This window comes from Mauremys reevesii, linkage group 8, assembly GCF_016161935.1.
Source record: "Mauremys reevesii isolate NIE-2019 linkage group 8, ASM1616193v1, whole genome shotgun sequence".
In the NCBI taxonomy this organism is placed as follows: domain Eukaryota; kingdom Metazoa; phylum Chordata; order Testudines; family Geoemydidae; genus Mauremys; species Mauremys reevesii.
Window position 1 is genome coordinate 17019435 of NC_052630.1, and position 20131 is coordinate 17039565.

Here is a 20131-nt window from a genome sequence, read left to right on the forward strand (position 1 = left end):
AATGGACTGTAAGTGAAAAAGTCAAGAACTTCTGTTGTTTAGCTCTGGAATATTTGGAAATAAGAACCAACACAGGAAACATGCCTGACAGGTATGGTGAAATATTACATTTTGTAAAGTTGGCTGGAATAAGGGAGAGGTTCAAGATTTATTTGATAGTTAAAATAAAAAAGTTCCTTCATCTGAGCTATTGGTACAATAGAAGGCTTATACAGGCAATTATCCACTAAAATAACTGCAAAATTCTCCTCACCCTGAGCTTGTGACATTATTTTGATGGGCAAGTAAAATCTGTTTTTTCCAATATCAGCCTCATCGCAGTAATGAACAGAGTTTTTGCCGGTGCTAGCAATCTCTCATGAGAGATTTGCAAGCCTGAATTAAAAATACATTACCCCTTTCCATATGAAATATTCTTTTTACTGCAAAGTCACAGAAAACTTAGTATGTCCTGGTCAAATGTGTGTTTCTTCAAATAAACAGCAAATAAATATAAATAACATTTTTTTCACTCGAGTGGGGTTCTTTGTGTTTGAAAGCTGACTTATCCTGGACATGTTTAAGCAATTGATAATTCTCAGAATGCTGTGTTTAATGAACTAGAAAGTTAGCCCCAGCAGCATTTGTATTCCAAACAACAAAACAGTTCTTTGTTGAGTGGCTGAATTATAAATGCAGCAAATGACCAACTGAAGTCAATAGGATTACTCACATGAGTAATTACTTCTCAATGTGAGTAAGAGGGTTAGCGTATTTGTTGGCATCCGAGTGCATTTGCTGAGTGTAGCTAAAGAGCCACAAATGCTTTAAAAATTACAGCTAGATTTCTAAAGTGAGCTCCACACATGTTCTTCACCTGAACACAAGAAATCTATTGTTCAAAGTCAGTTCTAGCTGAGCAGGCAGCATTCTGTTCTGCACAGCATCCTCTGAGTCCTGTAGTACATTCCAGTATGATGGTCAGCCCTTTTAATAGGAGCTCTGCCACACACCTGCACAGGTGCAGAGTAACAAAGTCAAATGCTCACATGGACACACCTATATATGGAGCTTAGTGCAGGGCTGGGGCCATAGGTTCTGGCAGTTGCGTTTGCATATTTGTTTGTACCTGACATGCACAGAAGTATCCAGCGCAATTAGTAATTTGCATGCCAACACCACCATTGCGGAATCTCACTGGCCAATGTTGCATGCAAATATCTGATTCATGTAGGCACATATGAAAACAAATAAATTAGGTATATGCCAATGTATGTGAGTAGCTGAAACTCTGGGGCTGTCTGCAGGAATATTTCACTCAGTCCTTCTAGAGACTCCTGCAGCTGAGCATAGAAAAACTTCACAATGGGTTAGGATAGGAAGTGAAGAGAAATATTTCCTGGGAAATTTCAAAATGACAATTATACAAATTAGATGTTGACCAGGACATGCAGACGAACACTCGAGAAAAATCTCATGGAACTTTAATTTGACCTCTCCTCTGAAAGAGGGCACATGCAGTCTCATAGTAAACCTAGCCCCATGCTGGGGTATCTGCTTGTGTTGACTCAAAAGAAAGAGTGTCATCTCCCATCACAAACAATTTCTCTCAGTACCATGAGTTTCCTATGAAGGTCTCTCATCCAAGTACTGGCCAGGTTCCAACCAGCTTAGCTTGCAAGATCTAACAAAATCCAAGATTAAAGTGGAATAACTCCAGGCACCAAAGAGTACAAAAATGTATACACAGCAATTCACGGAATATTAATTCTGCCAAAATGAAAAAAAAAACCCACCATAGAACTAACAACGTTTTCTGCCATCAAGTTATTCTTTCTGCTGAGGTGTTCTACCCCTTCTCCCATGCTGTGTCTGTCTTGTCTATTTAGATTGTAAGCTCTGAGCAGGACCATCTAATGGTCTATGTTTGTACAATGGCCAACACAACAGGGCCCTGTTCTTGGTTGGCTCTTAGACACTATTGTAAACATGCTTAAATAAAATAATAATAATAATTAATAATAATACAAACAAGTGAGAAAATAAGAAAAGTAACATTCTCATCCTCACAGCTACACTAATACAGCACCACAAGATAACATGTCTATGCAAGAAGCAGCATGGGCAATTGATAGGAAATTGAGAAGTATTCTCTACATTCATGAGTACAGACAGATATACTTAATACTACAGTACTTGCTGCTATATTAGCATAGGCCCTCCTTCTCCACATGGAGATGTTCAGTGAAACCAAGGCGCCACTCTAGAGCGCTTGAAACTTGGCATTTTAAGAATAGTTTTGGAAGCTTTCATTGGGGGTGGGGGGACTGGATGCCACAGCAAAACTCAATAGGTGGTTCAGTCCTCCCAATAGTGATTTATATTTAAAAACACTGAACTCTGTTTAAAAAAAATGGATTGGATTCACCTGCTGCTGAGTAAGTTCCTGAAGGCTCCCAAAGTAATATGCCTGCTCTTGCTTTCCCCAGGCATTGCCAGTCCCTCTTGCTCAGATGCTGGTGAAGGCATCATACACCTTTTTGTACATTTTATATTTTTGCCTCTCTTTTCTAAAGAGAGATCATCTTGAGAAATGAGCCTAATGCAACTTCTGCCAATAAATTCTCTCCAGGTCCCTTCGTAGAAGCATCCTGAGGAAAAAATAGGAGCCGGAAAGAAATTGTTGGATTCTGATGCAGAAAAAAAATGATTGTTTTTTTAAAGCAATGCAAAAGTTATATGATCCGCACAGGAGACTAATGAGTGAAGAGAAAAATATTAAACCTCTGCAGCTCACCTGAACCAGCCTTCAGACAAAGCTAGTTGCAGCACTATTGTTCATGAACAACCAAAGTTTGTAGCAGCTGTATTGCTAATTAATTAACCACACTAAAATACATTTCTAGAGGACAGCAGGTATAATCACACTAGTCATGCAATAAAGGCCCAGAAGTCTCCTCCCTATTTGAGGCTTTACTAATCTTATGTAACAGCCATCTTAAAAAAAAAAAAAACTCCAAAAAACAGAGAGATGGACAGGTCCTGTGGGTGACCCCAAATAACTAACCTTTCATTGGGCTCTCAGGCTTGTAAGGGTCTATCTGGTAAGTAATCTCTGTAGGTTTCCTATTGTCTTTTCAGTAATGCTTAACATACACTTTGTGCTTACCATTAAATAAACAAGTATTGAAGTATTGAATGTATTTCTAAGGGGCTTGTCTGAGTATCTGATGGTTTGTAGCTACGATTCTGTTCTCTGTGCACTGGACCTTCAGATGGAGTTTTGCCTTTGACTTCAATGGGGTCAGATTGTCCCATTTCCCAGCATGAAATCTGAAATGTATCCACTTCTGCTGGAGAGAGAGACATGCTTTTGATCTCAAAGCTTGTCTGTGTCACCAACAGAAGTGGATCCAATAAAAGATATTACCTCACCCATCTTGTGTCTGTAGAAAATTGCATATCTGTATTTTTACTTGCAATATTGACATTGGTAAAACATTTAAACAGCCAGTTTAGAAGATCTCTGTTTGTGTATGGGTTTTTAAAGCCATTTCATAATAGAACTGAATTAATGACAAGGCAGCTAACCTATTTAGTATGCTCTCCTAGCTCTGAATTCTTTCAAGTGTAAATGTTTCATTTAGTTCTTTCCCGCTCATTTACCAAAAATCTCTTTTAACTTTAAGGAATTTAGTAACAGACAGGGAGTGGACAAATCTTCACAAATTTAAGAATTCATTTTACAAAACCGAGAGCAAATTCGATATCTCAATTTCTCTGCAGTTCTCAGTCTTTGGAGGACCAGTACTAAAGAAGAGTAATAAAATAGCTTCCTTGTCAAAGATGAGCCCTACTGGTGTTAAGGCCTGGTTCATATACAGAGAGAAGCTCTATGCTCAGGGGTGCAGTCGTGATTAGAACTTCAAAGTAGTTAGTGCATAGAACTGAGGAAAAGATATTACACTGACCTAGCCAACTGTGTCACTACCAGAGGAGGCAGAGTGTAATAGTAGGATTTTATGTTTATATTTTGGATAATTTAAAATGAAGGATATAATAAAGTAGCATGTACTGATGTATGATTTGACCATATCCTGCCAGCCACCCCTTTTTGACCAGCAAAAAGGAATGGCCTAAGGGGCCATTGGTAAAAACGCATCAGACAGGCTGCCTGTGTCTGAACTGATGTTAAGGCAGGAACAGACCAGAACAGTCCTTATGGCCGATTATGGTCACCTTTTGTTTTAGGATAAGTTTTCATTACAGTATTTGCTATAAGGCCTCGTTTCTTATCTGCATTGCAAATGAAGTCGTGTAAGGTTCCTTTGTAATCCCTTTAGTAACCATATAACTCTTTCTAAAACGTAATCCTGTCTGCAATGCTCTGTAAAATTGTTTGGTGTGAGTAAAGGATGTGTGCATAGGCGGCAGGTTTGTATAATTTTTGGTGGGGCCCAAAATGGTGGTGTCCCCCCGCTCCCGCCAGGGGCGGCTCTAGAAATTCCACCGCCCCAAGCAGGGCGGCGCGCTGCGCCGCTTGCGCCGCCCTTCCCCGGTCCCACGGCTGGGGCAGAAGTGCCTGCGGACGGTCCCGTGGTCCCGCGGCTCCGGTGGAGCATCCGCAGGCATGCCTGCGGGAGCTCCGTCCGAGCCGCGGGACCAGTGGTCCGCTCCTCCTGGGGCTCCTGTGGACCTCCCGCAGGCATGACTGCGGAAGGTCCGCCGGAGCCAAATGCCGCCCTGCCAGGACAATGCCGCCCCACGCGCCTGCTTGGCGCGCTGGGGTCTGGAGCTGGCCCTGGCTCCCGCCCTGTAAGCCGATATAAAATCAAGCTACAATGCATCAGTGCCACAAGATTACAAAGGTCAATTAAAAGTGGAAAGTCAGAAGCAGCACTTGCCTACTTCAATATACAGTATTATATTTTGTTGCACCTGTTGTGATGAAGTGGGAATGTCCTTAATATTTTCTCTGAATACTGTATGGGTGCCTCAGTTTCCCCTGCAAGATGCCAACTGAAGGTGTTGGGGACAAAGATCAGATGGCCTCCTTGTCCGGAAGAGACACAGAGGCCAGAGGAGGGAGTGTCAGTTTGGAGCTGGTTGGGGAAATGGGGAGAGACCCAGAATTTGGTTCTGGGCTCCCCACCCCCCAAGATGGACCTGACAGAGGGGTTCTGTTTTCTGTACCTACAAGCTCTGTTTAAACTGTGTTCCCATCATCTAATAAACCTTCTGTTTTACAGTCTGGCTGAGAGTCACATCTGACTGCGGAGTTGGGGTGCAGGGACCTCTGGTTGCCCCAGGACCAGCCTGGGCAGACTCGCTGTGGAAAGTGCATGATGTGGAAGGGCATGCTGAATGCTCCGAGGTCAGACCAAGGAAGGTGTAAGCTTCTTGCCCTGGAGACAGTATGCTCCGAGAGAGGAGGCTCCCCCAGAGTCCTGACTGGCTTTGTATGGAGTTGTTCCAAAGCATCACAGCATCCCCTTCCACACCGTGCACTTCCCAGAAGTCCGCACAGGCACTGACACTCCCTCCTCCGGCCTTTGTCTCTTTTCCAGGCATTAGGAGGCCACCCGATCTCTCTGTTCTCCAACACCTTCAGTTGGCACCTTGCAGGGGAAACTGATTTGGGAGAAATGAAGTAAAAGCTGCCCCTACCGAGCTTGAGCACTCCTGAATTTTGAGGTGTTCAAATCTGGAAGGCAGGTGCTGGGGGTGGGAGAGGGCTGTGGGCTCCATGGGGGAGCATGGCAGCAACTGTCTGGAGCTGCACGGAGCCAGGTACGCTGGTCTGAGTGGCACAGTAAGCGGTTTGGGGGTTGGAGAAGGGGTAGGGAGTTCCGGGGGGCAGTCAAGGGACAAGGAGCAGGTGGGGTTGGATGGGGCAGAGGTTCGGAGGGGCAGTCAGGGGACAGGCAGCAATTGGATAGGCATGGGAGTCCAGGAGGTTTATCAGGGGACAGGTAGGAGGGTTCTGGGGGAAAATTGGGTGGGGTCTCAGGAGGGGGCAGTTGGGGACAAGGAGAAGGGAGGCTTAGATAGGGGCTGGGGTCCCAAGGGGCAGTTAGGGGCAGGGGTCTCGGGAGGGGGTAACTGGGGGACAAGAACCAGTGGTGCTTAGATAGGGGGTGGGGGTCCTGGGGGGGCAGTTGGGGCAAGGGTCTGGGGAGGGGGCAATCAGCGGCCAGGGGCTGGGATTCAAAGGGCTCTGGGCTGCTGGCAGCTGCGGGGAGCCCTGAGCCCTTTAAATCCCAGCCGCCTCCCCTGCTGGGATTCAAAGGGCTCTGGGCTCCCTGCCCCTGGGGCAGTGCAGAGCCCTCTGACTCCCAGCCGCGGCTGGGATTTAAAAGGCTCTGGGCTCCCCGCGGTTCCGGGCAGCCCAGAGCCCTCTGATTCCCATCTGCGGCTGGGATTTAAAGGGCTCTCGGCTCCCCGCGCTTGCAGGCAGCCCAGAGCCCTCTGATTCCCGGCCGCGGCTGGGATTTAAAAGGCTCTGGGCTCCCCGCGCTTGCAGGCAGCCCAGAGCCCTCTGATTCCCGGCCGCCGCTGGGATTTAAAAGGCTCTGGGCTCCCCGCTCTTGCAGGCAGCCCAGAGCCCTTTGATTCCCGGCTGCGGCTGGGATTTAAAAGGCTCTGGGCTTCCCGTGGCTGCAGGCAGCCCAGAGCCCTCTGATTCCCGGCCGCGGCTGGGATTTAAAGGGCTCTGGGCTCCCCGCGGTTCCGGGCAGCCCAGAGCCCTCTGATTCCCGGCCGCGGCTGGGATTTAAAGGGCTCTGGGCTCCCCGCTCTTGCAGGCAGCCCAGAGCCCTCTGATTCCCGGCCGCGGCTGGGATTTAAAAGGCTCTGGGCTCCCCGCTCTTGCAGGCAGCCCAGAGCCCTCTGACTCCCCGCTGCGGCTGGGATTTAAAGGGCTCTGGGCTCCCCGCTCTTGCAGGCAGCCCAGAGCCCTCTGACTCCCGGCCGCGGCTGGGATTTAAAAGGCTCTGGGCTCCCCACGGCTGCAGGCAGCCCAGAGCCCTCTGATTCCTGGCCGCGGCTGGGATTTAAAGGGCTCTCGGCTCCCCGCGCTTGTAGGCAGCCCAGAGCCCTCTGACTCCCCGCCGTGGCTGGGATTTAAAGGGCTCTAGGCTCCCCGCGCTTGCAGGCAGCCCAGAGCCCTCTGATTCCTGGCCACGGCTGGGATTTAAAGGGCTCTCGGCTCCCCGCGCTTGTAGGCAGCCCAGAGCCCTCTGACTCCCCGCCGCAGCTGGGATTTAAAAGGCTCTGGGCTCCCCGCGGCTGCGGGCAGCGCAGAGCCCTCTGACTCCCTGCCGCGGCTGGGATTTAAAAGGGGCGAAACCTAGCTCCAACTATTGGTGGAGCAGAGCCCCTGACTGTAAATATTCCTGGGGCTAAAGCCCCAGGAGCCCATATAAGTCAGCGCCCATGGATGTGTGCATGGTTAAGGATGAGTGTGAAAGCCATCACAAATGTCCAGATGGCCAAGAAGAAGCGAGAGACTTGGAGAGACAGCAGGAAACAATCAGAAAACATCCATTATATCTGATGCTAAATGAGTTAGCAGCATTGACAACCTCAGTGGGGAGGCAAATACCACCCCCCCTCCGAAGGTGAGACAAATAAAAGATAACAGCAGAAAACCCCAAGATTAATACCACTTAAGGACTAATGATTACAAAATGACATTGCAAAATCTGTAGACTAAATTGGGAATTCCATAGAATATCAAGGTTAGAAGGGACCTCAGGAGGTCATCTAGTCCAACCTGCTGCTCAAAGCGGGACCAATCCCCAAATGGCCCCCTCAAGGATTGAACGCATAACCGTGGGTTTAGCAGGCCAATGCTCAAACGACTGAGCTGTCTCTCCCCCCCAGTACAAGTGTAAATCTGGGGGGGTTGCCATAGAAATCCCTGGGTTCAGTCCTGCAAAGCCTTGGAGCATTGGATCATGACTGACATAGCCCAGCTCCTCAGTCGTGCTCAATCTAACTGGTCATTAGATTGACTCGAGCTATGACAGACTGGTAACTATAAGACCATCTGCAGGACTGTGTGTGCGTGTGTGACTGAATGCATATGCTAACTGTTGTATTTTCAATAAACGCGGCGTATTGCCTTTTCCCCTGAAAAGATCCCGTGTGCTTTTTATAAGCATAACAAGAGTGGATATAGGAACCACTGTAAACCTAGGAAGCCAGTTTCCTGTGCTGTAAATGATTCTTTCCCATGCCTAGGGAAGTCTGAAATATACCAGGTCTCACTCCAAGAGGTTTTAATTCTCCAAAAATTAGACATGAAGTAGTTGTCCAATCTAATTCCTAAAAATCACACATTTCAATTCCTAAATCCTCCCTCTCTGCCCCCTGCTTGCCAATACTCTGAAATGCAATGGAAACGGTATAGTGCTACCGCAGCGAAGGGCAGGGTCATAGAAAGCCTGCATGAAAGCGTGGTGAGACGTATGGGCTTGCTTCCCTGGTAGAAAAGTCAAGCTGCCCACTTCCTCCAGTCGTCTCTGGGTGGGCAGCAACAGCCAGTAGCAATGCATTCCATTCCCTGGTACTAATGCAACTTGCTGGAACTCCAAATCCCAGATAACTTTTTCAGGTAGAAACCAAGTGTGGCAATGTTCAGTTCAAAGGAAAAACAATTTGGCAAGTTTTAGCATGCGACACCTGTGGCAGACAACTGGAGCACCATAGAAATTTCTAACACACGCACATTTTTAATGGACCAACGTCTGTTAAGGAAAGAGAAACTTTTGAGCTTACTCAGCGCTCTTCTTCAGGAGCTCTGCGTAAGCTTGAAAGCTGGTCTCTCTCACCAACAGAAGTTGGTCCAATAAATATATTACTTCCCTCACCTCACCTCTCTAATCTCCTGCAACCAGCATGACTACAACAACACTGCAAACACATGTAATATTTCACACATATAGTCCCTTTCAGCCCTGGATCCGAAAGTACTTTACAAGCCTCACCATATCCCTGGGAGGTATTAGATAGTAGATCCAGTTTACAGGTAAACAAACTAAGGTGCAGTGATAAGTGAGTTGTTCAAATCAATCAGCAGATATAAAACCACTAGTAGCATAACAGCAGAATGAGCAACATCACTGTGCTTTCAAAACCACTATCTCCCGTATTGGCAGGCAACTGGACTAGCCCTGCCAATGAGTTGCTTTCATCTCTAGGTGCAGCTGAGTTGCTCCTGCTTACACCAGCTGTAGCTTTGGCTCTGATGTTCTTCAGTTTCCACTCCACTTTAGGAGGCTTGTTATTGTTTTTTTCCCTAGTGCTTTTGACTCCTGAACTGTGCTCCACTCTAGATGATGAGCATCTGCTGGAGACCCTGCATCAGTACATAAAGCAATTCTAACTTTTTGCCAGAACAGGGCTTTACGTTTATTACTGCAGTAAGTGTGTTTGAAGTATACCACCGTCCTCTCATCAATACTATTTTCTTCACTGCCAAGTCAATTTAATAAACTCAGTTCATCAGCCCTGTCCCTTTGAATACTTCCTTTCCTGAAGGGAAAGGATGCATTTTAACATTTCAGTTATTTAAAAGGTACTTTCATGCCCAGCCTTGGTTCATCATTAATAAAATACATTTTATTCTGCTGTTGTGTTCACTGTGTGCACATGCTGTGTTGGATTTAAGACACAACATCTCATCAAATTTTCAATTGGGAAGCAGTCACCTCCAGAGCTCATTAAAGTTTCCCAGTCTTCTTACTGCCTCCGATGCTACTAAACAAACATTCTAATGAGAACCAAACAGCAAATGCAGGCAGGGAATGCTGGTGAAAATATCCTGCCTTGTGTCTGATTATTCTCTTTTCAGAAAGGGCGTGTCAGTTTTTCAACTCTCTCTCGCTCTCTCCACAAGAGCAGCTTTTTCCCTCCATTTAACTGCAATCCAGCCCACTCCATTCTTTGAACTGCTCAGCAGCTGCCCTTAAAGTCTAGAGCTAGAATCTGCTGCTGTAAATACAAGGTGACTTCACTGGAGTTACACCAGCATAACCGAGAGCAGAATTTCACCTCTTCGCTTTGGCCCAAGTCTAACAGTAAGTTCCCATTGTTGTCTCACTCCGTACGTATAATAAAAACACTCAAAAAAAAATCATTAGCAGCTTCCTAAAGCCTCAATTTCAGTTGTTCTTACTCAGCAGAAGCGATAAAAGCTTAGTACGATAGCTGATTTTACCGCAAACACCTCTAAGCCCTGGTCTACACTAAGCTCGGGGGTCGAACTAGGGTACGCGAATTCAGCTACGTGAATAACGTAGCTGAATTCGAACTACCCTAGTTCGACTTACTTACCGTCCAGACGCCGCGGAAGCGAACTCCGCGGCTCCAAGGTCGACTCCGGCAACTCCTCCTGCCGCGGTGGAGTACCGGAGTTCGAACTAGCGCTTCCGGGGTTCGAACTATTGCGTCTAGATCAGACGCGATAGTTCGAACTCCGAGCAGTCGAATTCGCCGCATCGACCGTCCCGGTAAGTGTAAACGTACCCTAAGACTCTAGTCTTGGCACTGAAACCTTGTCTCAAATTATTCTATTTTTAAGCAAAATTAGTGCTTCTGAAGAGGGTCAGGATTAAGAGATTAAGGGGTATGTCTACACAGCAAACAAACACACCCACAACGGGCCCAGATCAGCTGACTTGGGCTCGCAGGCAGTGGTACAAGTAGAAATCATTTCTTGCCAGTACTGCACTCATGAAAGGGATACAAAGGAGGCATGTGACCTCCTCAGATGACTCCTCCTCTTGCCATCCCCTCTGTCACCCCCTTTGTATACAAAAACATCAACATGCTTAACTACTCACTTTCCCCTCAAATATGTAGTATTCCAATCTGTTTATATGGAATATGGGAGTTGGGTGAGGAGCCACTTCAACATATGTATGACTTATTAAAAGCCAAATTTTAAGTAGAACTGTATCCTAAACTGCTTTATGGTATTGTAACAGGGGATTAATCTTTTTATAGGAACAGACTCCTGAAACTCTTACTAGTCCACAGAAGTGGTCGATAGTCATGCAAATAGTCCCATTGTTTTCAGTGGGATTGATCAAATGATTAAGGATTTATGGGATTAGGTTCCAAGTTTGTAAATTGTTCTGGATGAAACTGACAATGCTTTAGCTGTCAGATCAGAAGGCGCTTCATTTGAATAAAGGTGGGCAGATGTGTGATAAGTCTTAGCTCTGTTGCTAAGATGAGGAACATATTTTCAGCAAGGTTCTTGGCAGATTCCTGAGGCAGCGGGTTTATAGTTCTCTCACCCACAAAGCTGGAAAATAAGGCATTTGTTTTCTTTGTTTTGCTGCTCCAGTTCCAGTTACCAAAATGCATTTTAGACTAGTTTGGCTGCAAACAAGAATTCTAGGTACACTGGGAACAACACCTGATTCCCATCAGGCTGCAGGACTGGGCTGACATCAGAATCCAAACATCCTCTGGTCAGAGCAAGCAGAGGCATTCCTCTAATGATTTGGACTTGATGTGATGCAGTATGGATGTCACGGATAATTCAGATGAATGGGGAGAAACAGAATAAAAAAAAGTTTAAACACCTTCCATTCCCCCTACCCCTCCCCTCTTGAGGACTCCTGACCAATGTAACAGCACAATACCTATGCTAACAAACTTAAACAAAGGCTTTGTTTAAGTTTGTTAGCATATGTATTGTGCTGTTAAAGCCATATAAATAATGAATGTCCTCCTTAGCTGTGTTCTGCTCCTTTAAGGAGCAGAGTTCAACCCCACCCCCACCCCCGAGGGGGGGCTAGCCCCAAGTCTTTCCGGTACCCTGTACCTGCTAAAAATCTCTTGCCGGTACTGTGTACTGTGTGCCAGCACTGTGTACTGCTCACAGGGCTCAGGTTACAGGGCTGTAGAATTGCCATGCAGATGTTCAGGTTTGGGCTGGAGCCCAGGCTCTGAGATCCTCCCTGTCACAGGGTCCTAGAGCCCAGGCCTGAATGTCTAGACAGCAATTTTACAGCCTTACAGACCATGCCCACGTCAGCTGACCTGAGCCACCTGCAGGTGTTTAATTGCTGTGTAGACATACCCTAAAAGTCCTCTCTTTACCCCCAGAACAGATACAGTGCAAGGCTTCCACCATCCCCTTGCCAAACGCCTACAATCTCAGCTGCATTGGAGCTCTGCTTGGGGAGGGAGGTGGGGCTTTAAGTCAGGTTTGCACTCTAGTGATACCTCTCACTGACTGGGGTTGGCAAGTCGCAATTATGCCAGGCTTCAATGGCCCCTAGGATTTATGCCACTTGGGTGTTTCCCCCACACCAAGCCACAACCTATACCCCCAAATGCAGCCTGGGCAGGAAAAGCTTGAAGGATCTGAGAACCTTCTTCCTTTGATCTCTTCCCCATGCCGTTCTCATGGGATGGGGAAGAGGAGTTCTCATCTCATTCTGGTATTTATTAGCTCAGGGTGAAAACTGAAGCCATTAGGATCAGGAGCCAGAATGGAAGTGTCATTGTTGAGTCCCTGCTGCATGATAGCAGGGAAGGGATCAGGCAATCTTTGAGATGGATGGCTGGATCATGGAAACACTAGCCATTCCTCCTGGCCTTCACCTAAAGGCAATCAACCACGGTTAGCGGAGAAGCTGCTAGGCCAGCCCATGAAAACAAGGAGTGGGAAGCAAGGGTGCCATATGTCTACCCCCAAAAGATGTTTCAACAAAATAAATAAGGGAGGGTCACATATCAATGCTATTTGGTGGAGGAGGAAAGAGTCGGTGTAAGACTTCTAACAGATGGAGCTACCAAAAGTTTCCTATGACGTCTCGGATAAGCTTTTGCTAATCATCTAAACTTTGGGATGTTTTTCCCAGCTGAACTGAACCTCATTCATCACCTTTTGAGATTCACCGATCACTAAAAATAAATGTCTTCCAAAGCCCCGAGTTTGCAAGTTTCTTTCCAACAATGTTTGCCATGCAAATAACTTGACAACCTACACAGGATGATTTATGCTATGCCATCTTTTTCATGCAAATAAATTAAAATAAGAAAATGTAATTTAGAGTCAATTGCATTGTATAATAATATAAAGAAATGACACTATGTCTGAAGAACTCTGTACAATGTGCTGCTGCCAGCGCTGCTTGTGATTTAACCTCCCTGAACATAGAGACAAAGACTCTGATCTATTTAGATTTGTATATCAATAAAATCACTCATTGTATGGCTTCAGGCATGTCTGGAAAAGACATTTATTCTAATTTCTTTATGCTGGTGTAATTTGATGGAAATGTGGCAAGTTTGAATCCAAGGTAGGGTTTGAAACAGCCCCAAAATAATTAAGCAGCACTGAAGATAGTGAATCAAATCAAACCAAACCCAAACCTCTGAAAAATACTTTGGCTAGGTAACACCCTTTCCATCCTACTGGGCCTCCCTGTCTTGCTGAAATTCACAGCAGAGTGTAGGCAATCTGTGTTAGACAAATTGTCATTTTACCAATGTAAGTATGGAAATATACATGAGCTTTACTGCTTCAGTTAGAGTGCCCCTGAGTGCCCGACTTCGGTCATTACAACTGTAAGTTTACTTCATGCACTATGACAGGTTTCAGAGTAGCAGCCGTGTTAGTCTGTATCCGCAAAAAAACAGGAGTACTTGTGGCACCTTAAAGACTAACAAATTTATTTCAGCATGAGCTTTCGTGAGCTGCAGCTCACTTCTTCGGATGCATAGAATGGAACAGGAGTTGTTCTGGAGAGAGAAGTAGCCTGTTTGGTTAGAGTACCAGTAAAAACTGACTCCCCACAATTTGTATCTTGTTTGTGCCTGTGACTGACAGCTGCTTCTCCCTTTGTATTTGACCCCAAGTCCTTAAACACTGTGGTTAACATTCACATTTGCATTTTTGTTTTGCTTTGTTAAGCGTTATCACACCACAGGAAAACGCTTCCCTCTTTTTTTTTTTTTTGTAAACCAACTGAGCAGAGGATGTCACTTGTTCGATGGAACCTACCAGCAGTGACATCCACCTCTGACTCTGCTTACACTACTATATCCATCTCTTCCTTTAGCTGGGAAGTGACTTATAGATTTGTTTACAATAGCTGTGCACATAGACACCATGTAAATGTTTCAGGCTCTAAATAACAGTGAGGGGATGTAGCACACAGCCTAAAAAATTTCTAAAGACAGTACATAAACCATTGCCAAGTGATACTAGTTAAAGCTTCATTAACAGCATGTAGTTTGTTCTAAGCTGTCCCACTATTACAAGTCTCTGCTACACTCAAGGACACACTGCTGAGGCACCTGGCCAGGCCAAATCAAACAATCTGCTGATAGTTAAAGACTTACAGTAAATTGGTCTTGTTCAGTAAGAGACAGGATTTTATGGTTTGAGATTCGTAGACAAATCATACTAAATTGACGTTTTATGAGCTTTTTTTATCTGTAAAGAGCTACAAATTATTTTAACCTCTGCAGATTTCTATCAAATACAGAAATGTACTTTATGTTTACTTGCCCTGCCATTAACAGGTCAGGCCATTTTTTATTATTAAGAAGCTAGAGCTATTTATAAAATAGTGGCTCAGTTGGACAACAGTGTCCATTTCTTCTGGTAATGATAGGACCCCATGAGGCAAGGTCAGTCCTTGCATAACAATGTTTTGCCACCACAGCAGTCTTCTGTGGCACCGATAGACAGTGAAGATGAGGCAATTAATCTGGGTCTTGAAAAATAGCTCCTTTTTACTAGGCATGACTTTGTCAAATGGGCTTGTGGGTTGATTTTCTGGTTTCATCTGCTGTTCTGCGTTTTGTTTAGCAAGACATAAAATTCGCTTTGGGTTGTTTTGTTTTGCTTTGCTTTTTTGTCTCAGCATGAAAAATTCCTGGAGGTACGGGAGATCCTACAAAAGGAGAGACGTGCACTGTCATGTTCTAAGCACGGGTCTGGAATCTCGAAACCTTAAGGTCTAGATTGCCCTCTGCCAGAGTCAATCTGTGGCCTTAGGCAAAATCTCTTCACCTCTCTGTGGGCTAAATTAAGGCCTGTCACAAGACATGTCATATGGGGCAAAGCCTAGTTGAACTGCCCTACGAGCAGACAGGAACTGTAAAACCAACAGCCCCCGGTCGTCGGAATTGAATCTGGGGCCTCTGGAGCTTAGTGCATGAGCCTCTACCCCATGAGCTAAAAGCCACCTGGCCCTGAGCTAAGGCTGTAGAGCAAACTCAATCTCTCTCTCTCGAAGGGGTCTCGGTGCCACTAGATGGGACAGAACACCACACCCAGGAGGTGTGTGGGTTACAGAAGCACGAACATACTCAAAAAGTTTAGATTTGCCCCAACTACGGGGAGCAGGAGTGGAATGAGATACTTTGCTCCAGTTCTATCTGTGGTGCACTGTACATCCCCTGGCACACTGCTATTGGAGGCTGAGCCTCTCATTCAAGTCCCTATGCCCCATTGTAGAAGAAAGAGTATCCACTCCGAGGCAACTGCTTCCCCCTACGGACTCCACTGTTGCTTCCCGTGATGTGGGTATCAGGCAAGGGAAGTAATTCCTTGCAGGCCTACAAGATGGGCCAAAATCTAGCTACGTTTGTTTCCCCAGTTGTAAAATGGGAATAATAAGACTTCCTTATTTCACAAGGTGGTTGGGAGTTATTTGTGAAATGCTTTAAAAGTGAGATCTGTGATAAGTCTTACGTAGTGCTATAATCATGCAAATACCCTTCGAGTCCTCATTTCTCTCCTATCCAACGATAGGCAGCAACATTTTAATGAAAGCTGTGGAACAGCTTTTATATTTGCACAGGTTTTTATCAGCGTACTGTACATTAGAGGTGAGTGAACAATCTATAGCTAATTAAATTATTCAGCGAATTGAGCCTCCTTTTTCTGTTCTAGAACTGTGAGCCATTTACAGTTTTCTTGAGTTTATCTGTTATTCAAAATTTGCAAATAATTCACTGTCTATACATTCAACTAATTGACCAAGGATGGAGCATTTCAGAAGCTGGGTTTGTTAATTTTGACTGAACACACAGGCCATATGGTGTCTCCACTTTCTATATAAGAAGTAAGACTAGAAAAGAGCCATAAAGACACAACTGAGTTCTAAATAGTTGTATTTTCTAGCTATATACAAGCATACAAAGCCTAGGTACATATATATATACACACTGCTGCTCTGTAAGGAGCTGGTGGTTTCTACAAGAAAAGAAGACAAGCTACCATACTATTTAAAGGAATATTACTCTATTCCAATACCTGACAATATTGTTTTTGTTCCTTGATTAGATTAATTAGGCTCTCAGACTCATGTCTCCAGTGAAAATACTCATGTTTATATTTTCAATGCTTTCTTTGTGAGAATATTCACTAATATTTGTTTAAAACCGAGTATTTCCACGCACAGTTCCATCAGTAGAGTCATTTCCTACAACACTGACAGAAAGCAAACACAAAAAGGGCTTTAACAGAGGCCAAGTTAATATTTTTTAAATGCCAAGTGCACAGTCACAGAAAATAGAGCTAATTCAAGCTGTAATATCACAGATACTTTGTTTTCAGGTCAGTAAATACATAATCAAGGGGAAAATGTATTTTAATATGAAATGTGTATGGGTATAGGGCGTGGGGGGAGTGGCAAGATCTATGGTAAGTTACTGTATTGCAAATGGCTTCATATTGGTTCATGGAAATGTTATTTTAGTGCGCTAATGGTTTCAGCAAATAAACAAATTACCAAGTGCAAAAAGTGCTTTTGGAAAACACATTAAGGCAATTTGCAAATAATTGCTGTATTCTGGGCTATTATGACTTTGACTTCTGAAGTATAAAATCTCCCTGAAATAATGATGATAATCATACTGAAAGTAGTTGCCACCCTTTAATCTTTTAAGACAAAACAGAGATCTTTGGGGACTTGGGACCCTGTCACTCTAAGTAAACAGCAGAAAGGTCACCTGTTTGCCTATGCAAAATTCATCAGTTTCCAATTGCCATTACATGGGGGCAGCTAGTTCATCCCTTACACAAGTTTCTCATTTAAATAGCCTCTTTGCCAATAACGAAGCTGTCAGAGACACTGTTTCCGGTAAGGATTCATTGTCTCTGTCCAGCGTCTATTATAAAGGGAGTTCAGGAAAATGGCATTAAAAACATAAGAGCAAAAAGTTAGCTGCTGACAAACCTATTTAAATAAAAGAACAATGAAACAAAGGGTTCACTTTTTGAAGGGAGAAAGGAAAAGTTATCATTGTTATGGAACCACCAGTTTAATCCCCCCCCCTATTTTTTAACCTAAACTTAGTTTATTAAAGGTGTTGGCTTAGCTCCTCTAGTGACTAATTCTTCTCTTTATCAGTAAGATGAATACAATAGTGCCTGCTTCCCCGTACTGCCCTGCCAACATGCCTTGAGCCTGTCAGGGAGCAACAACCTCTAAGAGTAAGGGGGTTGTTCATACTGACTTGAATGTGAAAGACTTCCATTGACTTCAGTGGAGAGTAGATTAAATCCACTGTATTCATTCAGTCCTTGGGCTCTCTGATGATACTGCCAGCAAGGATACTTGTTAGTATAAGTATTGAAATGGGCAGCTGCTCACTTAGAAATGAACAGAGACCATCCATTTAGATCACTGGCCATTGGTTATGAGAGGACTAAACAGGTAAATCAGCTGCCAGTCACAACAAAATCAACAGCATTTTAACTAGTAGCATAGACCCAAATTAATTAATAGTGGACTTAGAGTATATGTCCATCGGTAGTACACCAAGAATTAATTTGGCCTTTTTAGTTACAAAGGTTTTGCATCCTATTATCAGTCCTGTGAGCCATATGGTCTCTGAACCTAGCTATGTTTTAATCTAGTATCTTACCAAGTAACCTTACTTTTCATAATATCTTGCATGGTTCTTCCTATGGATGCTATAGGGAATGTCTTAAAGGTTATTTCATATTTTCTTATCTATGTGGACCTACCGTAATTTCAACAGATAGTAATCAAATAATTTGCTAAATACACTTCATTTGAAGATCAAAGTTGTGCAGTTTACAAACGTGGGTATCATCTCAGTTGAGCAGATTGGGGAAAGGAGGCAGAATTCCTGGTTCTCTTCTACCTTGCACTTTGTGCAAATCTTCACATCTATGCAACATAGGTGCAAAATGCTATTACTGGTGCAAATGAGTGGTGAATACTGATTTTGTAGCACTTTGCACAGGTATAAATTATTACACTGGGTGTAAAGCAATGGAGTATGAGACCCAAGGAGATTAACTGATTGGTCCAAGAATTCAGCAAGTGTTGGAGAGCCAAGGCTAGATCTCAGATTTCATGATTTCCATTCCTGTGCTCCAAATCACTAGAAAACGCCACTGTCCCCTTTCCCAGTCACTTAATTTTGTGTTAAGGCATAATTCAGAAATGACTCAGATTCAATCCATTTTATGGAGCTGAAAGACCTCTAGCTGATGGGGCTGAACTCAGAGTCATCACTCAGAGCTAAAAACAAATAGAATTTTCTTCTACTTTCAGTGCGCTGACTGAAGTCCATAAACAAGTCAAGCATAAAAAGTGCTTTGCGAAAGTGAATTACAGTAATCGGAAAGTAACTTCGTTGCGATATGCTACTGTAAGTGAACAGCAGATTCTCAAGCCCATGCTTGCCACCACCTTAATACTTTATTGATTTCATAGCCAACTTACATCAGAGTCTTGTGTAGCCAAATGATAGGGCACTTTCCATCTTAACACATCTGGCTGATTACCTCTCTCATACTTATTTTAAATGTTTCACCAGCCTACAAAATAGGGTGATTAGAACATAAGCTCTTTGGAGTAGGCACTACGTCCACTTCTATTTGTACAGCATCTAGTGCAACGGGGACCTGCTCTTGGCCAGCATCAGAGCCCTACCTTAATATCAATACTAAACAAATGCAAAACAGTGATATTAATAATGTCTGAGAAATTAGAGTGAAGCTATTTGGAATGGAAAGAATGAGAGAACATCTCATCAGCCCATCCAACTCAGCCAGCTACTGACAAGTAAAATGATAATGGCAGAAAGTTTAGAATAATGAGGAGCTATTAACATTAGAAAAATTGTAATGGGTTGGGGGGAAGAGAACAGTACTTAACAGTGGGATTGAGCTGTGAAGGAAAACCATCCATCCAGAACAATCACAAAAATCACCTCATAGCAAGGTGCTTTAAAGTGCTCCCAAAACCAGAACCAAGAAAGGAGAGAGTTTGGACCTGACATTACAGACTGAAGAATAAGAGTTTAGGCCCCACATTTCCATGGCCATGTCACGGGGATCACTCACCACTGGGGTGCCTCTTTGTGGCTGTCTGGGGAATCAGGTCTCATCGAATCTGGTGACCCTTCTGTTGTTCACTTGCCCCGTGGCCTCTCTCTGTGACTTGGGGTGCTCTCTCTTCATGACTCAGCCCGCCAGCTAGGTTAATACACTAAAATAAAAGATACATGGCACAGCTGTGGCTTGCCTGGTTCCACTGGCCTGGGCTCAGGCTGTGCAACTAAAAACTGCTGTGTGGACATTCGAGTCCAGGTGGAGCCTAGGCTCTGGGAACCTCCTCCGTTGCAAAGTCCCAGACCTCTGACTCCAGCCTGAGCCCAAATGTCTGCATGGCAATTTTCAGCCCTACAGCCCAAGCCCTGAAAGCCAGAGTCAGCTGATCCAATGCAGCCATGGGTGTTCAATTGCTATGTAGACGTACCCTATATAATTCCCCCTTCTGCGGTACTAAACTCCTTCTGGACTAGCTGTCATATCCAACAATCCTGTGCCACTTCCCAGGGGCTGCTAAGGGTATCCAGGCCCACTCCACTACTCCAGGTTCCCGGCCAGGGACCCTACAATCAGCAACTAAGGTCTACAAATCTCTGTCTTCTGGCCTCACTGTTCTTTCCCTGGGCTGCTTCCTACTCCATCTCCCACAGGCTTTCTTCTTCACCCTTCTGGGTAAATCCTTCCCTTAGGGCCAGGATTCCAGGGCTGGCTAGCTCTTACTCCCTTCCCTGGGTTTCCTCTTAAGCTCAGAGAGTACCTGATAGCTTCCCTACTGCAGCTCCTTCCTGCTGCAACCTTTCC